The 24,819-nt window shown below is 42.8% G+C and overlaps 1 long non-coding RNA gene across 1 annotated transcript; it reads right to left on the reverse strand.

Moving 5' to 3' along the window:
• Positions 1-21,185: 21,185 nt before the first annotated feature.
• LOC123366970 lies at positions 21,186-23,734 on the reverse strand. The gene is made up of 3 exons (XR_006578238.1): positions 23,475-23,734; positions 22,138-22,175; positions 21,186-21,343 (listed from the first exon to the last, which is right to left on the reverse strand). It is a non-coding gene; the product is annotated as an uncharacterized LOC123366970 (long non-coding RNA).
• Between the last annotated feature and the right edge of the window lie 1,085 nt (positions 23,735-24,819).

Here is a 24,819-nt window from a genome sequence, read left to right on the forward strand (position 1 = left end):
GCTCACCCCTGCTCCGCCTCCTCTCTGAGCACGTTGTGGCTGCTTCACTTCTCCCACCTCCCAGGCTTGTGGCACCTACGCTGATTGGCGCCGCAAGCCTGGGAGGCATGAGAAGTGAAGCAGCGACGGCGTGCTCGGAGAGGAGGCAGAGGAGGGGTGAGCTGGGGCGGGGAGTTCCCCTGCGTGCTGCCCCCCCCCATTACTTGCTGCAGACAGCCCTCCCCGTGCTCCCCTGCCCCAGCTCCCTCCGTCTAAATGCCGGCAGTGACCGGGGCGGCCAAAGATCCGGTCGCCACCAAAGAAAATGCCGCCCCTCAAATTCTAGCGCTCTAGGCGACTGCCTAGGTCACCTAATAGGTTGCACCGGCCCTGGTGAGGAGTTACTGTATCTATATCTATATATGCTCTAGAGTCTTACCTAAGGGCCAGTTGGCTCTTGGCTCGTGCCCTAAGCTCCAAAAGCCCCAGGTTTCATCCCACCTGCCAACAACCGGGGTCTGTTGGCATTACATATGCACAAGCAAGGCAGACATGTCTTTGGCAATGCTGCCCTGCCACTGTTCTCAGACCTGATTACTGGGAACAGTTTAGTCAAGTGAGCAATTTGTCTATTGCATAAAGAAAATTATCACCTTCAAATTACAAGTCTTAAAAGGGAAGCAAATGCTGGCACTGTTTATGCCCCTTTGTGAAAATGGCAATTATTAGTCCAGATGTGCAGCCATACATATTAGAGCAGAACATACAGAGGGGTTTTAATTGATAGGTACAGTATGTTCAACAGCTTTAGAACGCTTCCTGATTGTGTCGTCATCTGTTTGCTTTTAAACCTTGTCTTAGCTGCAGCTGTTCTTTGTGATCACATTGTAGTGTCTTTTCTTTCTTTTTTTAAAAACATGTTAGAAAACCCCTATTGTGGGTAAGAAGCTCATGACAAACTTTTTTTTGTCAACAACCTGATGGCATAAAAGGTTGTAGAACCAACACACACACACTCTCTGAGGATATGTCAGAGGGTGGGAGTATATTCTAATGACCTTATTCACAGCAGTCCCATCTAGAGACCTCATGTAAGATGCAAATGAGGAGCAAGAGCTGCAGGTCCCCTGCTTGATTCCCTCATTATCTCAGGAATGAAGTTGACATGAATGTCAGTTTTTGGCTAAATATTGAACATGAATGTTGAATGTTTGATACAGTCTCCAGATGGAAATGTGAGAAAAATCCTGAGATAATGAGTAAATCCCACACCACACCCATATACCTGGCAGGTCACACCATTCTTAGAAATCTTAACAAACAAAACACACAACATTTAACAGTAAAAGCAGGAAGAACAACAACAGGCATGGCTTCTTCTGGGTTTAATTTCCTGTCTCCCTGTTCACAACACCTCACCCAGTGAAGCAAGGACCTGTCCAGTGTGACTAACATACTTTGACTACTAGAACTGCCACCCTGTTGTACCGATGAATAATTTTCTGTGGAATAAAGTAATGTCTGGAAACCTAGATAACTGCACATGAAACCTATACTGAGATGCGGGATTCCTTCCCGACCCCACATATGGGGGATCAGTTAAATGTTAAACATGTGAGCAAGAACTGGCCAGCTAAGCATCTGACAGAGAGAATGATCAGTGCCAGCTCAGAGCCCTGACCTACCCCATCCAGGGTCTCACCTCCAGCCATGGCCACCCCTGGTGCTTCAGAGGAAGGAGAGAAACAACAGAAAACAGAGTGCATTGAGGAAGAAAAGGCCCACAGCAGTGATTGTACTTCAGCTTTTACCCTTTAGGGGCATTCTTGTGAAAGTAATTTGTGGTACCTTGATGTATTTGATGGACCTAAAGGGTTAGGGTAGGAGTATCCGTCACAAATAGATATTTTTCAGAGTTGACAAGGAAAACGAGTAGCACCACTTCCAAACAAAATGACCTCAAGTGCGCTTGATGACATTGCAGCAAGTGCAGTTGACAGCAGATGCTTTTTTATTCCTGAAACAGTTAGAATGTTGTTGTGAGTGGACTGGATTGGAAATTAGTACTCGCTACAAAACTCTTGCTGTGGATATTGGTTGTTTGTGGATTACGCATTAAACACTGGCTCCTACCATAGGGCCTAATAATGCAAGGCATTGAGGGGCTCTGCACCCTCAAGTCCTATTTAAATCAATGAAAGTTGACAGGTGAGCCCCTCCCAGAAGAGATTCTTCACCTTGCAGAGCTTTTCACCTTGCTGATACCTCCAATAAAGCTGTCAACTGTTAAGATGTGGACTCACTGGCCATTAGGGAATGGACTGTGAACACCAGCTGATGCACATAAGCCATTAACAGCTATCTGAAAGACAGGAACGAATTTCACTCACTGATGAAAGTGCCAAGGCTGCATTTGAACTAGTGACTTAGAAGTAGTGACTTATGGATAAGGTTTCATATCTGAGCCAAACACTCCCCATCTATTGGTAATGCTAGCTATTTGTATGATGATTTTCCGCCACATGACAGTAATACACACAGTAGTTAACGTGACAGTTACTAAAACTGAGACACTATCTATCTGAACATATTTGCTAATTTCATTCTAGTGTCTGTTCTCTCAATCCAAACTTTAACTTGATTTCAGATGCTGAGCATGAACTAATATCTGACTAATAATTACAGTCTCTGCTACCATCTGGTGCATAGACCATGGGGAAATCCAATTTAAATAATTTATCACTGTTTCATGTAGGCTTCTGAGCAAATGCCAATTGAATGGGCTAGGCAATGAGCCAAGTTCCTAAAGGTAACATAAAACCTGTCTTTCTGACATCTTCTAATGGATGTCTAGTAATCAGCTCAAGCTCAACAGGGTTAAAACAGAGCTCATAATTTCAGCCCCCAAATCTTCCCTGCTACCCCCTTTCTCAGTCACTGTGGACAACACCGCCATCCTGCCGTCACTCAGGCCCATAACCTGGTGTCCTCTTAGCTTCTGAGGACCTAGAGAGAGGGCTAAGTCAATGTCTAAGTCTCACAGATTATCTCTGTGCATCTCTAATAAATAGCCTGCCTCATCAGCTAAAACTCTTATCAAGACATCATCTCGCATCTCAGTTACTGCACCATCCTTTCCTCTTGCCTTGACAAATGCAATCTTGCCCCACTCATATCCAGTCAGAATGCTGCTGCAAAGATAATTTTCCTACTCTATCCCTTTGACTCTGTCTCCCCTCTCTGTGCATCCCTCCACTGGCTCCCTCTTCTCTATTGTATCAAACATCAGTTACTTGTCTTCATTTTCAAGCCCTTTGCAGTCTATCCCCACCCAATCTATCATCTCTCATTCAGTATTAATAAGTTGACTTCCACCTCTGATTGGCCCATACCACCAGCCTCTATCAGCTACTTGTTAAATTTTCAAACAAGCACCTTTGTGCTTTCTCCCATGATGCTCCTCACACTTGGGAGAAGCTCCCTATAAACATCCACAGAACTAACTCATTATCCTCTTTCAAACTCTCCTTTCCTGAGAGGCTTACAAAAAACTTGACAATAGTTTAGCTGCTGGTGGGCTGAGATCACAACCTATCTTGCTGACCAGTGTTGTCTCACTGTTTTCTTGTACTCCCTTGTCTATCTGTATCCATCTAATCTAAGACAGGAGACATTTAGGGTAAAGACTCTTTTTGTTCTGTGTTTGTACAGCGCCTAGCACAATGGGGTCCTGGTCCATGACTGGGGCTCGTAGTTAAACCAGAAAGCTCACACCTTTTGGGTGGCATTCGGGTAGAGGACGTCTTTAAGCTATGGGGAAGTCTGAGGGAAGCCAGCGCTGGTTTTAGGGACTGGGCAGTGGGATAAGTTCTCATGGGGGGGGGGGGGTGTGCCTGATAGAAGATCTGCAGCCCAAAAGTGTGCCCAATGGCCCTAACACAACGACAGTGCCTGGATTCTGTTCAGAATCTGGAGGCCTAAAACACATGGGATCCCATGGCTGGGTCCCCTCATGGCAATCTAGTGAGGGGCTAAGAGGGGGCGCTCAACTGGACATATGACCCAGCTGACCAGGATTTTAATATGTCCTTCAGCACTTGCGTCGAGCTGTTCTTTGAATAATCCCTTTGCTCTTCCCTTGAGTGTTTTTATATCTTGTAAGTGACCTAGCTATCTATTTAATCTGAAAATAACATGGCAGAGGCTAGCACACTGGAAATAATGTATAACATTTCCACCTATTGACTCTCTCCTTTTGAGCCCTTCATAGTTCTTTTTGGTGAGCTTGCCCGATCCGATTAGTTTTAGTACAAATGCCAAGCTAGTTAGAGCTGCATTCCCCCTGCTGAGCTCTCCAGGGGTTTTTGAGGACACACCAGTCATTTTTTACAGCAGCACAGGTTAACACAAAGTACGTATCCGATTTCTACTGTTTGCTTATATAATACTGAGACCACATTCTGTCTCTGAGCTTCCTGCTGAGAAGCACAGGCTGATTTTCCTTCTCTGCTCCAGAATAACACCCGCGCCTCTTGGAAATGAGGCAATTTCACAGCTCTCCAGTCCACCGAGTACAAGTATAGAATATCATCAGGTGATAGACAAAATAGTACCACTGTTGGTGGAAAGAAACACATATGAGGAAGGTCTGCAGCCATACTACCTTGGATTTGTCTAGTCAGATACCCTAATGCAAAAAACACTGGGCCTGTAAATCTTTTGCATGGGAAATGACTCAGGAAAAATCTAGGGAGTAGTGGCACCTTTATGGTGATTTGAGGAGAAATTAGAGTGTGGAAAAATACACACTGAGAGCTAATATTGGACTAACAATTAAAAACAAGTAGGAGGAACAGTCAGACACTCAATCTGTCAGTCTACCATCGATCCTGAACAAAATAATGGCGCACTGATACGGTATTTGATTAATAATGAATTAAAGAAGGGTAATATAATTAATGCAAATCAACATCGGTTAATGGAAAATAGATCCTGTCAAAATAACTTGATATATTTTTATTTTATGAGATTACAAAGTTGGGTTGATAAAGGCACTATATAATAGACTTCTATAAGGCATTTGACTTGTTACCATATGGCATTTTGATTTAAAAAAACTAGAATGATACAAAATAAACATGGCACACATTAAATGGATTAAAAGATGGCTACATTATAGGTCTCAAAATGTAATTGTAAATGGGGAATCATCATTGAACACCTGAGTTTTTACTGTGGTCCCGCAGGGATTGGGCCTCTGCTATTTAACATTTGTATCAATGGCCTGGAAGAAAACAAAATAATCCCTGATAAAGTTGCAAATGACATAAAAATTAGGGGAATGGTAAATAATCAAGAGAATAGGCCTGTAATGGGGTGCGACTCACCACTCTGGTGCCTTCTCCGCCTGTCTTGGGAGTTGAGTGCACCCCCTTCAGGTGGTTTATTGCTGCCATGACTCCCGCTCTTGGACCCACGTCTCTCCGAGGACCGTGGCCTCCTCTTCAGTGACACAGCTTTCCGTCCAAGCCCCACACTGTGCTCCCCACCCACTCCTGGGGACATGCAATCTGCTGTTCAGCCACTTCCCGCCACTGGCAAACCGCCGTCCGTGGTCTAGCCACTTCCCGTGTGGCTCCAGCACCCTCTTTACCCTTGTATCAGGGTCTCAGTCTGCAACCCCCAGGCAGCCAGCCAGGAGCTGTCTCTGGCTCCCTTGGCCCCTGGTTGCAGCACTGCTCTGCCCAGGGTGCTGCATGTTCTCTTGGCCCTTCAGGGACACAGTCCTTTTCCCTGCCTTCCTCTGCCTGGCAGCCCCCTTTTTATATGGGCCTACTTGGCCCAGATTGGCTGCTCCCTTCAGCCTTCCTCTGATTGTCTGCCTCCGGTGCAGCCTAGGGCTGCTTTTTAATCCTTTTATTTTTCTTTTCTTCAGTGAGGGGCAGCCGTCCCATCACAAGGCCACTGATACAGGGAGGTCTGGATCGCTTGGTAAGCTGGGTGCAAGCAAACAACATGCGTTCTAATGTGGCTAAATCTAAATGTATACATCTAGGAACAAAGAATGTAGGCCATCCTTAGAGGAGAGGGGATTCTACTCTGGGAACCAGTGACAGAGAGATTTTGGGGTTGTGGTGGATAATCAGCTGAACCTGAGTCCCTAGTGCAGGGGTTCTCAAATTGGGCCAGGACGCCTCAGGGGGTCATGAGGTTATCACATGGGGCGGGGGGAGGTCACAAGCTGTCAGCCTCCACCCCAAATCCCGCTTTGCCTCCAGCATTTATAATGGTGTTAAATATATTAAAAAGAGTTTTTAATTTATAAGGGGGGGGGAGGGGGTCACACTCAGGGGCTTGCTGTGTGAAAGGGGTCACCAGTACAAAAGTGTGAGAACCACTGCCCTAGTGCAACGCTGTGGCTAAATGGCTCATGCAATTCTTGGATGCATAAACAAGGGAATCTGAAGAAGGAGTAGAGAGGTTATTTTATCTCTGTATCTGGTGCTGGCGCAACCATTGCTGGAATACTGTGTCCAATCCTGGGGCCACAACTGAAGAAGGGTGTTGATGAATTGGAGAGGGTTCAGAGAAGAGTCACAAGAAAAATTCAAGGATTAGAAAGCAAACCTTAAAGTGACAGATTCAGGGAGCTCACTGCATTTAGCTTAACAAAGGCAAGATTAAGGGGTGCCTTGGTTACAGTCCAAGAGTACTTAGAAAGGGAACAAATATATAATAATGGGCTCTTCAATGTAGCAGATAAAGGTTTCACATGATCCAATGGCTGAAATATGAAGATAGACAAATTCAGACTGGAAATTAGGTATATGTTTTTAACGGAGAGAGTAATTAACCATTATAATAATTTACCAAGTGTGGATTTGCCATCACTGGCAATTTTAAAATCAAAATTGGATGTTTTTTTCTAAAAGATCTGCTCTAGGAATTATTTTCGGGAAGTTCCCTGGCCTGTGTTAAACAGGAGGTCAGACTAGTTGATCACAATGGTCCCATCTGGCCTTGGAATCTATGAAAATATAAGCAGAATGCAAGAACAATCTGAGAGCTTTGTTAATCATTGCAATACCTAAGAATGAAAACTGAGTAGGTGACAGTCTCTGTCATCTGAGTCAGCACTGGAATCTGTTCCCCAGTATCTTATGAGGAGGTATTCTGCTGCTTGTTGGATGAGACCCACAGTCCTGACAACCTATTATAATATTACAAAACCCTGGTATTGATTGCTTGAAGCCACCCCTCCTTTCAGTACTATAAATGCTGGGGATGAAAATACCCGTTTTCCTCTCCTAAGAAACGGAGTGATGTTACTTATCTAGGGCTTAGAGAATTATTCCTAAATAATGGAAAAATATCCAAGGCAAACTGTTCAGGTCGGAGTTTGATTTGATTGTCAAGGGGCAAGAAGAAAATGGGGGACATAAGAGTACAGCGCACAAATTAGGAGGAGGAAGGAGTCCAATGGTCTGTGGAGGTTAGAGAGAAGACTTGAGATCAGGGAATGTTGTTAAAGAGACACTAGATTTAAATCCAAATTCAAGGACTTTTGGGGGTGGAGGAGCAGGGAGGAGTATTTTCCTTAACTTTCTATTGAAATAAATGATTCTATGACATTTAAATATTCTGTCCTTTGCGTGAGAGCCCTCCGTGGACCAGAGGGGAAGGTGACTGGAGACTGAATGAATGAGATTATAGGAAAAAAGTCAAAGAGGGAGCAAATGGGGGGGGGGGCGAGACTCTTCTCAGATGCCCCCATAAAAAGATGCAAAATCTGATAGCTTGCACTTTAGAGCTCTTGGCAAGCTGAAAAGTGGGATGTTCTAGGACTATCTTAGATTCCACGGTGATACCTGCTAAATAAAAACCTAAGTGCTGCCACCTTCCTGGCTGTTTGCAGCTGCAGTAACTGTGAGTGACTGCACCAGTTACCTCAGCACAAAAGACTCTCTGGAGTTTTATGAGGGCAGCAGTGCCTGCAGCTTCTAAAAGAAAACTGGAGACGTGAGGTCCCCAGGCCAGACTAGGCCTGCTCCCATGTCCAATTACCAGGCTTCACCAACCACATGGCAACACTTTCACTGAGCGACTGCTGTTCAAATAAATAAATTTTAGAGTTATTCCCTGGTTTAATGTAATTAGAATAATATAGATGTTCTGCATAAGATGTAACATTAATTAAAAGATGTCAAATGGAATTCTCAGATCTTACAGCTAAATATTTGTTACAAATTTGTCTACCCATTTGGGAGTGTCTCTCCTCAACCAGAAATTGCTCCCTGTTAGATCAGGGAGGAGAGTAAGTGGGAGTATGAGAATGCTGATCTCTCAGCAACTGGCATATGAACCAATTATAAAGCCAGGATGTAAATCTACCCTACCCTGGCCTGCTGCACACTAAGTTGTCCTGTTGACCCTGCTACTGCACACTCAAAGTTTCATAGTGTACATTGACATAAGTTCATGCTAGCAGGATTGACATGGCAAGTTAGGGAGACCTAATGCATTTCCCTCCCTCTGAGATCTTCTTTACAGGATGGGTCCAAAGTCCACTGAAGTTTATGGAAAGATTTCCATAGACTTCAGTGGGCTTTGGATCAGTCTTACAGTTGCTGAAGGCTAAGTAGTTTATCACAGTGAAGAATGTCTGAGCCTTTGAATGAGAAATTGTTTTAATAAAATCTTTACCAAATTAAGCTGTTGTGTGTATATACTGCATTTTACCTTGCATCTGACATCCACATGTTCAGTCGCCAGATCAATATAGTCCTATGACCCATCATAGATTCTTATAAAAATTATGGTAACATTTTATCATTATGTTTGATCAGAATTAAGGGAACAGACAAGATTTCTGTTTTGAGAACTGAAATGCAGAGACATTATGCTGCTAGGGCTCATGTTTATCAGGGGCCTGCAACATTTTCACTATAATCAGTTTGAACTACTTTCCTATTTTGAGGTTTAAGCCAGTTTTCTGTTTTCCATTTCTCTTTCTCTCTTTCTCATTGCTGCTGTTTCTGCAGGCCAAGACATTTCATATATATATATATATATGAATATGAAAAGGACCTAATGATAACGTGTTGGAAAATATCAATGACTGTAAAGGAGAAATATGCAATTAAATGATTAAAGGATTATTTAAAATATGTTCAAACCCCAATTATACACATTTCAAAGAATACAAATTATTGCCTTCTCTGTTCAGTTATATATTATGACGTTCTGTGGTTTCTTAATGTAGTACAATTTAGGGAACTTTCTTTCAATTTTATATAAAAAGAGCTTCTATCCCTGACACTGTCCTTGAACACTTTCTAAAAACACACACTATAAAGATGAGAACATCTCTTCTAGCAATTTATACGAAGTCACATAACAATTTTAAAAAGGAAAACTAAATATAAATTGTCTACTAACTATATACTACTGTGATGTGCAATATATTTTAAATTAACTTTTTAAAAAATTGAACAACTCTAGCCAATTAAATTGAAGCATGTAAAAAATAAATAGTGAATTGTTGATTTTGTATATTTTTCCTCCAATATTTACTGGTTTTTTGTAATTATTACTAGCCACATTTTCTGTTGGTTTTATGTGCAAAAATGTGCATTAAATGTTATGCTCAAGTGGATATGGTTAGACATCTAAATACCCATTTGTAAGTGTAGTTATGAACAAGTGGCCTTTATCTATGAAAAGATGGCTCTAAAAATATACAACATGACATTGGTTGCAGCCAACCACCAGTCTTTTGGAAAGTTCAGTTTTTCTCTTTGTAACTGGCTGAGTTCAGACATGAAAAACTGGTAGGACAATCTCAGGAGTGATTTGACACTGTGTTGAGTTGGGGCATCCCAGCAACAGCCTTGAATAAATCACATTTTTTAAAATGTATGATGGTGGGGGAATCCTAGCTTGGAAGCAATTGTGAGCCTTAGACTCACTTTCAGCCTTGTAACGGTGATTTTAGAGTAACTGGACGAATAATCTAAGAAGAGTTCTGGTTGACTTCTACCATTTTCACCTGAGATGACCTTTAAGATGGGCAGTGTCGGGTTGCAATGGTCAGTAATAAAGGAATATATTACATGTCAGCGAAGAACTGGATTCCTCAGCTGTTAATTTGTTTAGGTTTTAACTTTTGTAAAGAAAGTGTAATTTGGGGTATTAACTCCATTGACACACTTTCAAACCTAACTCATTTTCACCTATATTTTTTTTGTTCATTATAAATTAAATGTGTTTGCTTTCACTTGGATACATCTGCTTAAAAAACAAACAAAAAAACCCCACCCCACTGGAAAGGGAGCAATACATCTCAAATTCTAGCACTTATTACAATATTTATAATGCTGAAATACATGGCACTATACAAGATAGAAACTGTGCCAGAAGTAACAGGCCTTTTCACCAAGGAGATTATATTCCAAGTGCATGACCCAAATCCCACTTAAATGAATGGCAATCTTTCCTTTGACTTTAGTGGACTTTGGATTAAGCTCAAAAGGGACCAAGCAATGCTAACCAAATAGAGTGGGCCAGATAATTAGTTCATGTAGGTTGGTATAACACCACAGACTTTAATAGAGTTATGCCCATTTACACTAGCTGAGGATCTGGCCCAGTATGTAGAAAAGCAGAATATTACTACGAAAACAAAGCCAGTCATGTTACATAATTATAACTGGTAAAACTACTATAAACTTTTTTCGGTTGTCACTGTTTTTTAGTTGGCGATAGATGGTATCCAGACATGTAGATTAAAATCTATGATTCCTTTAAATTGTCTTGAATATAGATGTCATTTTAGCACCTTTGCAAGGTGCTGAGTGCATGAACTTCCATTTAAAAGAGTAAAGGCCTTGCAGGACTGGTACCTTCACGTTTGCTCACACTCATTGCACTGACATCTTTCTTTGGATACTGAACAAGTAAGCCATTTTCAATAACCCTGGACACAAGTGGATGATCTAAGTAAGATAAGAGACATACTTTATTTCATTTAAATATCTTTAATCGAGTTAGTCAAGAATTGCTACATTTTTAGATAGTTGTTTGTAGGTGTCTAACACACACAGCTACAGAATAGGAATTGGGGAATTATGCATTTTTTATTTAAAAGGGATCTTTCGACCCTATTTTAACAAATTTAGGCCTCTTGCCTTAGGGCCTGATCTACAGCCCATTGATGTCAATGCACTTTGGATCAGATCCTTTCTCAGTATAATTATGGCTCAAACATTCTCAAAATGGCCCTAAATCACAGTTCTCAAACTTCATTCCACCGTGACCCCCTTCTGACAACAAAAATTACTGCACTACCCCAGGAGTGGGAACCAAAGTCTGAGCCTGCCTGAGCCCACTGCCCTGGATTGGGGGGAAGGGGCAGGGCAAAGCCCAAGGGCTTCAGCCATAGGCAAGTTTAATATAAATATTGTACTTACATTTCAGGGTATAGTATATAGAGCCGTATAAACAAGTCATTGTCTGTATGAAATTTTAGTTTGGGCTGACTTCACTACTGCGTTTTATGTAGCCTGCTGTAAAAGCAGGCAAATATCTAGATGAGTTGATTTACCCTCGGAAGACCGGAACCACAGCTCTACTCTACCTCTTACTGGTCATTTGTTTGCAGGAGCCTATGTAAATATACATTACATTTAACAAGATTAATTAGCAGACTATAAATCTGTTCTGAATGTACAGTAGTTTCTGTGAAATATCCTCTCTAGCTGAAACTTTCTTTGATGTCTCTTATCCAGGGTCTTCTAAGTTATCATTTTCCAATGAACTAATCTGAATGCACAAAGCTTCATGCTCTTATCTGCTCTCATTCTAAATTAATAAACCTCCTGTAACTATTTTTGGACAAACTGAAACTTTCCAGCATGTGCTCTTGTGAACCTTTTAAAATTCATCATCTCTCCTCCTCATGAATGCATTTCTCAGCAGTTGCTAATAACACCACTTGCTACTGCTGCTATCACCTTTAGTTAATCAGCCCTGTGGGGAACCCATCACAAGCCTCACAGCAGTCATTACTGGTGACAGAGCAAAATGAAACTTCCCACAGTCTGCCATAGAATACAAACCACACAGTGATTGTTAAACAGTGAAAACATTTGGAACAAAAGTAGTTTAACGAAGTTCCATTCCATTGCAGTCACTAGCCTCTGCCAGATTCACATATGTTATTTTAATTGTGGTTTTTCCCCTGTGAATCACAAACACCTCTGCAGAGAAGAAAAGTTCAAAAGCTGAAAAGGAGTTGTGACACATGACCAGAAAGGGTTAAGCATCAACTCAAATTCAAATTCAACCCTTAAAAACATATGGGCAGATAATGTTTGTGGTTTTGTGTATTTACATATATATTGGTAGAGGTCAACAATGTAATCAAACAGTCCCTATCTATGCTGTAGTCTGTTAATTCAGAGATCAAAAGGACATCTTAACATTTAAATGAACTGTAAACATAGGATATCTCTATATTCATCTCTCTTTGAAATGTATACCAAATCCTCTGTGAATGGTGGAAAAAAAGGCAATTGCCTTATGTTAATCTGTGTGGGGAAAAAAAGGCAATTGCCTTATGTTAATCTGTGTGAATAATTACCAGTGATGCTTAGGAAATGGGTCACTTCAAAGTCCACATGAATACCTGTTGTTCACTGAAGGACTCCCTGCTCTCACAAGAAGGCCTGAAATTGTATAAAGATATTTGGGTCCCAGTCCTTATTATCTCAGATCTGCTTGAGGTTTCCTGCAGAGGAAGCCTAAGTCATAAGGACTGAGATCCCAGTTCTGACTGGGCCACCCTGAATATAAACATTGGACTATAACCTATAAACTATTTCTGAAAGAACTCTTTGCAACTATAAAGCTCATCATCTCTGCTATGAATCTGGACCTCAAGAATTGAACTCCTGTCTGTATGTATGAACTTTTAACCAATTTTTTCTCTATTCTTTTTAAAATAAATTTTAGTTTAGTTAATAAGAATTGGCTGTAAGTGTGTATTTGGGTAAGATCTGGAATATGCATTAACCTGGGAGATAAGTGTCAGAGCCTTTGGGATTGGTAGAACTTTTTTATATGATGAAGATGATTTTCAGTAATCCTCATCATTTTTGACTTGGGTGTCTAGGTGGAGGGCATCTGGGTAGGTGGGGTCACGGCTGCCGCCCTGCCCGGAGCCAGGCTGCGGCGGGGCCGGGCGGCCGGAGACGCGGGGCCGGGCCGGGCAGGGCTGTGGCCGGAGCCCGAGCCCGAGCCCGAGCCCGAGCCCGAGCCCGGCGGCCGGGGAAGGATGCGGGGCCGGGCAGGGCCGTGGCCGGAGCCCGAGCCCGGCGGCTGGGGAAGGACGCAGGGCCGGGCAGGGCCGCGGCCGGACCCCGAGCCCAAGCCCGAGCCTGGCGGCCAGGGAAGGATGTGGAGCCAGGCAGGGCTGCGGCCAGAGCCCGAGCCTGAGCCGGGCGGCCGGGGAAGGACGTGGGGCCGGGCAGGGCCGCCGTTGGAGCCCGAGCCCGGTGGCCCGGGAAGGACGCGGGCCCAGGCAGGGACGCAGCCAGAGCGGGGCAGGGCCGCGGCCGGGGAGAGACGCGGGGCTGGAGCCGGGCGGCCCGGAAGCGACACGGGGCCGGGGAGGGCCACGGCCGGAGCTGGTCAGGGCCACGGCCGGAGCTGGTCAGGGCCGCGGCCGGAGACCGGCCAGGGCGCACGGCCCTCCTCGTTCCCTCTACCCCTACCTGAGCTCCGTCTTCCTGGGCGTGAGCGGGAAGCCTGCTTGCTTCTCAGCCCTCCCAGGCTTCCCGCGCAAAGAGCTCATTCGCGGGAAGCAGGGGGCGGAGGAGAAGCAGGGCGGAGCATTCATGGGAGGAGGTGGAGGTGGAGCTGAGGTAAGCTGGGGCCGCAGCAGCGAGCGCTTGTTAAATTTAAATGCCCTTTTAGAACAAGTTGTCCCAGGCGGGACAACCGGTTCTAACAGGGCATCTAAATTTAACAACCGGTTTGTGCAAACCTGTGCGAACCGGCTGCAGCTCACCACTGGCAATATGGGTATTATTACAGTAAAGACAAATGCCACAAAGTTGGCTGTTGGTGTCTTGACTGCTGCTGAATGTAAACCAGACAATTCCCAGCTAATCAATTCATTGAGATAGCTGCTTGATGACATTATTTATACAGTGTATGCTTTGTTCTGGGATGAAAACAAGGCGATTTCCCACCCAGATTCTTTTAGGCTCCATTTGTGCCAATTATTTAGATTTCATGCTTCACTTTGCCAAAAGCTAAACACAGCACTCATTGAAAGGAGTTGCATCACAGAGAACAATATGCTGTAAAGTAACCTGCCTATCAAAGTTTAAAAACAAGTTAACCTTGGTTTGTTCAAGGGAAGGCACAGAAATGCCATGTAAAGAATAAGTTGATACTCTTTGAAAACAAACTTGTTTAAAGCAAATATTCAGTGTGCTCAGTTATGTGTATCTCTGCATATATTGATTCTTAAGGCTCTGGCTGAACCACAGGTATTTAACACCTTTGAACTTTGCCACTTCCTAAGAACTAAGAGGGATCTACTAGGAAGCACCTTGCTAAGATTTCTGGCTGGTAAATATCTGGCTGATTCAGGGTTAGAGATGTGAAGAAGTTTGGCTCAAAAAAGGTTGAGAGATGGTAAGCTGGGTTTTGCTTTGGCCTATTCCTGATGTGTGGCCCATCTGTGAAGTGTGGATTTGGAAGTTCAGGGGTATTTGTATCTGGGGTTTTAGTTTGAACCCATCTCTAGTCAGACTCATCTCAAGTCTGCCATCAGAGTCCCAGCTGGGGAATCCTTCTCTCCTCTTTGCTTACCTTCCTGCTGTAACTCACTCCCCATGCTGCCAGTTCACAGCTGCTCCCTTCAGTTATGAGCAAACATAGCAGAGATAACATGTAGGGAAGTCAAGTAAAGACTATAATGGAACTGGCACAAAGGTCAAAGTGCTTCTGTGCAGCCCCACAGTGTCCTGAGATTGCCACACTAGGAAGACTAGAATCTTCCATTACTCAGTGGAGGGGACTATGGGAAAACTAGAAAGTGGGAGAAGCTTCATTTGGAAGAAGGAAGGAGTAGGAGTTAGGGATAAAGATGGCAATTGGTTTTACAACTCCCGGCAGTTCAGATAAGGAAAGGACGTTGGGATAAGTATACATGTCCTGATGGTTCTGTGAGGGCCTGATTATCTTCTTACTGAGAGAAGATTTACATAGTGTAACTGATTTCAGTGGAGTAACAACTCATTTACACCAATGTGAGGGAAAATCTGTGGCAGTGGGGCTTCAGAATTATACTTAATATAAAAAACAAAACAACCCCAGGCAAATAAGCAATGCTTAAAATGATCTGTATTCTGGAATTAAATAATCTAGTATACAGATTTACATAGAATAAATTATCGGGTGAGGAAGTTGGTCATGTACCATTTCTTATACAGTTAAGGCTCTTCAGACATGTTTAAGAGAAGAAAAGTATAGAAAATAAACTTATAGTTCACCAGAGGGGTGATAACTATTGGTAGTTACAGATAATTAGTACTGTAATTGTATGTCAACATTTGTGTCAAGAGACAGATTAAAAAGGTCTTTTCTCTCTTTGTGGTTGAAGCTTTAAATCGGAGTAAAAGTCACATTCACAGTGAAGAATTTCATTGAATGTCCTGTCTACAGTGTGGTACAACAAGATTGCAAAACTTCCTCCCAGTGCCAGCATGCATCCCTTAGTTCAGGTGTGACCACTTTTAGGAGCGAGTACAGCTCAACTGCCATATCCACCCATACCTTGGCTTGTTTTACTGACACTGAAGGGGCCAATTGTGATGGTAGTTCTGCACTCAAGGCTCTGGACTTCACGCATTCCTGCTGGGCTTTCAGCAACAACCAGTCTAGGAGGAAGTTGAAGTGGTGACCTACAGCTGTATTGTGGTAGAGTGGTCCTGTGGTTTAGGACCACACCTCAGCAGCTGGAGACTTGGGTTCTAGTCTCACCAATACAACAAATTTCCTGTATGACCATGGTTGTCATGTAAACTTTCTGTGCCTTGGGTTACTCTGACTTTAAGGTCAGAAGGGACCATCATCTATAAAATATTTCCCTTCCTTCTGGGTGTCCTCAGGATTAGTTGTTCTGATGTGCTCATATACTAGAATAATGAGGGCTATAGATAAATAAAATTAAACAGCTAATCCCCTAAATCATCCAGTCATTCAAACATATAATGCACAAAGACTTCTTATCTGGTCACTCCAAACAGGATATGGATCCTGTTAAAATCATGTTTCCCTACCAGAATCATACAGTAGAAGCTTTGTATTCATTCCATTCTTGGGTGAAAAAAACCCTCTCTGTTTTTGCTATTCTGGCGCCTTCTTGTGACCTGTTACATTATCACAAGAACTTCAAAGTACAGCAGTTTCTGTATTTTTTCAAGAACCTTTTTTCCTTTTAGACTCACCCTCACAGCTTTACTATGTGAAAAATAAGACATAGTGTAATAAAAGCAAATTGGAGCGTTTGCTGGAAGGTGGAAATGTAAGAATGACATTGTATACAAAGTGGTAGCCACTTTAGTCTGTATCAGCAAAAACAACGAGGAGTCCTTGTGGCACCTTAGAAACTTATTTATGCCCAAATAAATTTGTTAGTCTCTAAGGTGCCACAGGACTCCTCGCTGTTTTTATTGTATACAAAGTGTATCAAATCAACAGATGTGAACAGCAGTAAAAAAAATAGCACTAAAGTCTTCTGCTCTGATAAATGTACACAGCTGATGCATTATGTATGGAATACTGCTAGGGGGACCTGAATGGGCAAAACAAATACATTATGTACTCCCTGCTTAGTGATGTAGTGCATTGTGTGTTATTTAATGATAGAAAAATGTCTAACTCTAAGGGTATGTCTACACTTACCTGCCGGTTCGACGCGGAGAGTTCGAATTTTTGGAGTTCGAACTATCGCGTCTGATCTAGACGCGATAGTTCGAACTCCGGAAGCGCTGCGGTCGACTCCGGTACTCCACCTCGGCAGAAGGAGTTGGCGGAGTCGACGGGGGAGCCGCGGAGTTCGACCCCGCCGCGTGTGGACGGGTGAGTTGTTCGAATTAGGGTACTTCGAATTCAGCTACGCTATTCACGTAGCTGAATTTGCGTACCCTAATTCGAACCCCCTTCTTAGTGTAGACCAGGCCTGAGGATATGAATGGGATTCCAAGGCCAGAAGGGACCACTGTGATCATTTCTAGCCTGCCCTCCTCTATAACACAGGCCACAGAACTGCCTCAAAATAATTCCTAGAGCAGATCTTTCAGAAAAACATCCAATCCTGATTTAAAAATTGCCAGTGATGGAGAAGCCACCACAATCCTTGGTAAATTTTTCCAATGATTAATTACCCTCACTGTTAAAAACTGATACCTTATTTTCAGTCTGAATTTGTCTAGCTTCAACTTTCAAGATGTTGATATTGTAATACTGGCCAGCCTTGAATTTCAGCAGGAACTGGGAAGTATTTTACCAGAAACTGATTGGTGCTGGGCATAACAGTCTGAGAGAGGGGAATGATGAGTAGACAACTCTGCATTTGCTACCACTTGTGTTTGAATTTAGCACATGCCTCCACTGTTCATAATGGGGTATTTTAGACCACACTTCATAAGTTGTGTTTAATTCACCTGAATCCTCACTTCTTGAGCCTCCCTGTTCATCTCCAAAAATCAGCCCCCCTCACATGGATCTATGGATTCAAGTTCTGGTGGGCCTAGACCCCTACCAGCCAGGACTCAGGGCTTGTCTACACAAACACTTGGCAGCAAGCTTGGATGTGAACATACTCCACACTAGCCTGCCACAGATTAACTGTCTGTGTGGACCCTGCTGATGTGCTTTAACAGTTTGTTAATTTGCTTCGATTTAGTCTCATCTCAGAGACTAAAGTTTACCTTAGTTTGCCACAAACTAAATAGTCATGTAGCTCTAAAATCAATGAGTTCTGTGGTTAATCTAACACTGCTTGAATGGCTCTTTAGGATCCCTCCAAATCCTGTGTTCTCCCAGGAGATTTCAACATAGCCATGCCAGACTGGTTCACAATTTTGGTTGGACATATTCCTGGAAGTTTAATTGCATAACATAATCTTTAATTCCTGGAGACTCCAGAAAAATCCTGGAGGGTTGGCAACCCTGCTACTAGCACTCAATGTATTTTTCTTTTCTAGCCTTCAGCTACTAGAGGCAAAGTGACAAAACATCTAGGTGGATCTGACTTTTCTTTGTGATGGGCTGGCTACTTGCAAAGATCTTTCTTCTGTTGTCTTTTTCAGGAGTTTTTAATAGAGATTTTTGCAGCCTCTTGACAGCACCAGTCCTTGGGTGAACAATAGGCTTTTGAAGTAACCTTCTATTTCCATGTAATTAGCTGCATGGATTAACATATGGCAATTACCTATCTTGCACCATTTTACAGACTTCAAAGAGAAATTAAGACAGTGATATCAGTACATTTAAATGTTAAGATCTTCTTTTGATCTCTGAATTCACAGAATACAGCATAGACAGGAACTGTTTAATTACACTGTCAACCTCTAACAATATACACCGCTACCTCGATATAACGCCACCCGATATAACATGAATTCGGATATAATGCAGTAAAAGCAGCTCCCAGGGGGGGCAGAGCTGCGCACTCCGGTGGATCAAAGCAAGTTCAATATAACCCAGTTTCACCTATAACGCGGTAAGATTTTTTTGGCTCCCAAGGACAGTGTTATGTTGAGGTAGATGTATATATGTAAACACACAAGACACAATAGTCTCTAAAGGTTGAATCAGGGTCAATTAGCCTACAAGTTGCTTAACTCTTTTTGGCCCTATGTCACACTTACCTTTTTATGTCATAATTAAAGCACTGGAGATCCTACCACCATACTGCAGTGCCAGAGTGGAGTGGTCCAGAAAAACAGAGAGGTTCTCACCTGAGCTTGTCCTTATCTGAAAAATAATGGGGCTGCCTAATAAATCCATATGGCTTGAACAACAAACCAGCTGAAGTAAGTTAAGGTTTGATGATCATAAGCCCTTGGAAAAAGAAGACATTATGTTTAGGATAAAAATGTATTTGCATTATCTTTTTGTCACAACCTTAACCGTAGTAAAATATAATTGATCCGAATTTCTTCATCTATGATTACCTTGATCTTCACAGACAAGGTCAGGTCCCAGACTGCTGCACTGGGCAACATAGTATGGGGAGGAGGTGAGCAGCCCTCAGTGGTGAAAGAACAGGTTAAGGACTATTTAGAAAAGCTGGACATGCACAAGTCATGGGTTCAGATCTAATGCATCTGAGGGTGCTGAGAGAGTTGGCTGATGTGATTGCAGAGCCATTAGCCGTTATCTATGAAAACTCGCGGTGATCGGGGAAGGTCCTGGATGATTGGAAAAAGGCAAATATAGTGCCCATATTTAAAAAAGGGAAGAAAGAGAACCCAGGGAACTACGGACCGGTCAGCCTCACTTCAGTCCCCAGCAAAATCATGGAGCAGGTCCTCAAGGAATCCATTTTGAAGCAGTTGAAGGAGAGGAAGGTGATCAGGAACAGTCAACATGGATTCACCAACGGCAAGTCATGCCTGATCAACCTGATTGCCTTCTATGATGACATAAATGGTTCTGTGGATATGGGTAAAGCGGTGGATTTGATATATCTTGACTTTAGCAAAGCTTTTGATATGGTCTCCCACAGTATACTTGCCAGCAAGTTAAAAAATTATGGATTGGATGAATGGATTATAAGGTGGATAGAAAGATGGCTAGATTGTCGGGCTCAATGGGTAGTGATCAACGGTGGTATCAAACGGAGTGCCCCAGGGGTCAGTCCTGGTGCCGGTTTTGTTCAACATTTTTATTAATGATCTGGATGACAGGATTAATTGCACCCTCAGCAAGTTCTCAGATGACACTAAGCTGGGGGGAGAGGTACATATGCTGGAGGATAGGGATAGGGTCCAGAGTGACATAGACAAATTGGAGGATTGGGCCAAAAGAAATCTGATGAGGTTCAACAAGGACAAGTGCAGAGTCCGGCACTTAGGAAGGAAGAATCCCATGCACCGCTACAGGATGGGGACTGACTGACTAAGCAGCAGTTTTTCAGAAAAGGACCTGGGGATTACAGTAGATGAGAAGCTGGATATGAGTCAGCCGTGTGCCCTTGTTGCCAGGAAGGCCAACAGCATATTGGGCTGTATTAGTAGGAGCATTGCCAGCAGACTGAGGGAAGTGATTATTCCCCTCTATTAGTCACTGGTGAGGCCACACCTGGAGTATTGCATCCAGTTTTGGTCCCCCCACTACAGAAGGGATGTGGAAAAATTGGAGAGAGTCCAGCGGAGGGCAATGACAATGATTGGGGACTGGGTCACATGACTTACGAGGCGAGGCTGAGAGAACGGGTTATTTTGTCCGCAGAAGAGAAGAGTGAGGGGGGATTTGATAGCAGCCTTCGACTACCTGAAGGGGGTTCCAAAGAGGATAGAGCTTGGCTGTTCTTAGTGGTGGCAGATAACAGAACAAGAAGCAATGGTCTCCAGTTGCAGTGGGGGAGGTCAAGGTTGGATATTAGGAAAAACTATTTCACTAGGAGGGTGGTGAAGCACTGGAATAGGTTACCTAGGGAGGTGGTGGAATCTCCATCCTTAGAGGTTTTTTAAGGCCGGGCTTGACAAAGCTCTGGTTGGGATCATTTAGTTGATGTTGGTCCTGCTTTGAGCAGGGGATTGGACTGGATAACCTCCTGATGTCTCTTCCATCCCTAATATTCTATAAGTCTCTTCCCTTTACTCTACCACCACCACATATTTTGTTCCATTGCTTTGTTAAAACCAAAGCAAAAGTTTGGTGTAGCACTGTCATATCAAAAGTTGTCATACCTAAAACACTGGGAAAGGTGAAGCTTTAAAAAGCCCATGTGTCAGATCCAGCCAGGAGACATCGTCTTTGGAATACACCCCCCCCCTCCCCACAAATAATGAATCACCATCGTCTGGTAAGAGAGTTTATATGAGATCAGGTGACTGGTGTTGCACCTGTAATACACACAAGATGAGTCACGTATTCTGAAACAGAAAAAACACGTAGATTTATTTGCTGTAAATGCTCTGACTTACATCAGACCAATGATTTTGAATGAGACAAAATCCAGCTCACTTGGAAGTTATTATTTAATAATAGTGCCTTGTAACAGCATTATAATTATGGTTGGGTGTGTATTTTCATTACATGTCCCAGTTTTTATAACTTCCTGGTGAGAGAAAAAAAGATCTTCTCAGTGGACATACATTTCTCAAGTTTCTTAGCCAAAAAATGAAAGACAGAGTCCAGCTTGGTCATTTTACAGTCATCTCAGCATAAATGTGAGCAAAACTCTAACACTGCAGCTTCATTGCACATTATCTCAGGGGAACTGCAAACTTTCAGAGGCACCAGGCTACTGTTTCTATTAAATTTCAGCACAGGCTGGGGCTTTAGAACAGCTACCGCCGCAGAGTGCTTACTGGCAAACAGTTTTGGAATAGTTGGGGACTAGCTATTTATCTTTGGCTAATTCAAGACCTACATAATGCCCCAGGGGCATGGGTGCATTAGGGGACCCACAGATCTAACAGGTTTCACACTAGATCCAGGGAGAAGCATGGAAGTGTCCTAGCCCCTGTGCTGTTCTGTTGCACAATAGATTGGCTCCTGTGATGGGATACCCAGAGTCCAACTTGAACTCAGGGTACCGCTGAGCCCTCTGTCCCTCTAACCTGAGCTCCCTTTCACCTTGTGATGTTGTGACAAGCTGAAAACCTCTGGCAGGTACTACATTCACACAGACCTCTATAGGCAGGGACACACTTGACTGAGTTACATAAATGCTTCTTCCAGCCACTCATGAAGTAACAATAGAGAAGCTCTAGCCAAATCCCCCTAGTTCTCCAGCCTTACACCCCAGAGCTGTAATGTCTTGCCCTGGTCAGAAGCCTGACCAGTGTACATTTACTACCCAGTCCACCCCTCCCTCAATGGAGAGAGAACATGCACAAGCTTTTTTACCTGAGCTGAGTTTTCCCAAGCACTTCAACCACAACATCCTGTTTTAAATAAAGTACAAAACAGATTTATTGACTATAGAAAGATAGATTTTAAGTGATTATAAGTGGTGGGAATAAAAAAATCAGAGACAGTTATCAAAGAAAATAAAAGAAACACACAATCTAAATCTTAAACCTTATTACATTAGGCAGTATTTAGATCAGCAATTTTCTCATCCCACTGCATGTTACAATTCTTGATACACAGGCTTCCCCTTAAGCCTGGACCAGAATCCTCAAATGACCTTTGTCTTCTCAGCATTCTAGTTGCTTCCAATGGGGGAGGAGAAAGGCCAAGACATGCTGCAACTGTTTCTTATTTTATACCCACAATCCATGTGCCTGGGAGACACTTGCCCAGACATGTCCTGGGGAGTTTTGCTGAGTCACAGTGATTGAGTAAACCCCCATTGTGCAGACTTGGGCAACTATCATTGAACTGTAAATCCCTTGATTACAACTCTCTTGCTGATTAATGGTAATGGAGCACCCTCCTGGGTGGGGGTCCTTTGTATGTCACTAGCAAACTTACAGCGTGTTTCAGTAACAACCATACAGCAAAATCTCATAACTATGCACATTAATGATATACATATTTAGATAGAACAACAGGTTTAAGCAGATCATGACCTTTCATGTGATATATTACATGGCATGCTTTCTATGAAATATCACAATTACATGACCGTGGTAAATGTGGGGTTTACAGGGTGCTATTTTGAGATACAATGTGTCACAGTCCCTGCACATCAAACTCTGAAGATTGGACTTGAGGTCAGGATGGGGGTCACTGCCCAGTCATGGACTGGTGGTGGTAATGTGGTCGCCTGCAATTAACTTGGCCATGCCAGATCAGTAATGATCCGGTGGTGCTCTTAGATACTTGGAATAAAACAGTATAGTGTGATCATGGACATTGGGTGTGATGGACCTTCACTGTCCAAGCGTATTGTTGTTGTAGTTACTCAAAAATGGATGAGCTTATTGGACTGGAATTTATTATTAGTTATTTATACTGGGGTAGTGCCCAGAGGCCCCCAGTGTGTTAGGCACTGTATGTACGTACATACAATAGAAAAGACAATCCCTGCTCCAAAGATCTTACAATTTTAGTAGATGATAGAGAGACAACAGGTAGATACAACAAATAAATGGGGTAATTGGCAGGACAAGGTCAAAATAAATCATATCTAAGATCATGTTTAGCATAATTGAAAGCAGTCACAGTGGAATGATCGCTTGTTTCATTTGAGCGTTTGAGGGAAAAGGGCAAAGCTTGGTGTAAATTTTCAATCTTACCACTGAACTTCCCCAGCTCCAAACCCAGAGTGTATTGCCTATCTTCCATTTCAGTCTCTAGGCTCTCTTTCCAAAGCATGCGAATATTTTCTTTCTTCACTGGGTGTTGCGATAGTCAGTTTCTCATTTGGAATTAATAGTTTGGTGAACACTCTGTTGTACTGAACTCATATTTTTTTTCTGAATTAAAATAATAGAAATAGAAACCATACTTTTGGGGGGCAGCAAGATAGAAGAAAACATTTCCAGTCAGTGGGGCAGAGATGATCATCCTCCAATAGAGTTTCTGATTGACAAACTCAGATCAATCTTTGTTAATGAACAGCTGTTCTGCTAACAAGTGACATGAGACTACAATTTGCAGAGAGTGGAGAAATTTGTAGTAAGAGTGCAAGCTTTCGCATGTGACAGGAGGAAAAGTTTTGCAGTCACTGCCCTTTTACCCATTCGAATGCAAGAAAATGAGATAAAAGAAGAATTATATTTGCCTAAATATCTCTAGATTAAAACCTACTTTAACTGACTAGTTAAGTACTATGGCTCCAATTGTGCAGAGTTGCACACACATGCTTAACTTTACATATCAACATGCAGTCCCTCATTGAAGTCAGAGACTACTTATAATGTATATAGTTAAGCACATTGCTGCAGCAGTCAGCCCTATCTTTATGAGACTACAGTAATTAGATTACACATACATACTTTCAGTTCACATATTGTGTAATTTTAAAAACCCAGATCTCATACTTCCTAGCAGAATGTTGCACGCATATGAGTCACTGTTCAGCAAGTTCAGGAAGGGGCATCTACCAGTTTTCAAAAGCTTAGTCTTCAGTGCTTAATTTGCCTTTATTTGCACTGAACACCAATTTTGCTACCTCCAAAGACACAATGGGATATTATTCTTACGGTCGTATGTGTGTCTGGATGGCTTCCTTGATTCAGCATCAGAATCCACCTGAGGGGCCAGAGTTCATATCTCTGCTAGGATGTAATTTGAAAACTTTCTCCCATTCTTTGTCTGTCTTGCCCATTTAGACTGCAAGCTCTTAGGAGCAGGAGCTGTCTCTTGCTCTTTGCATGTACCATGCCCACCACTATGCATCTCTGATCTGATCTGGGGCCTCTACAGCAGTAGTATTTGGCATGTGGCCCAAGCATATTTCAAATAACTCAAGAAGCTACAATAAATGCTTTGAAGCAGACTCTCTCCTCTTTTGCATTCTCTTTTTGGGCTGCTCAGGTGGCAAAGGGAGGTAAAAAGGTAAAACCACCTGCTTGGCTTGACATGGAAATACCATGGGGCAGACAGAGAAACAGGCTAGGGCAACAGCACTCCAGCTAA

This window comes from Mauremys mutica, chromosome 3 (genome assembly GCF_020497125.1).
Source record: "Mauremys mutica isolate MM-2020 ecotype Southern chromosome 3, ASM2049712v1, whole genome shotgun sequence".
Taxonomy (NCBI): Eukaryota; Metazoa; Chordata; order Testudines; family Geoemydidae; genus Mauremys; species Mauremys mutica.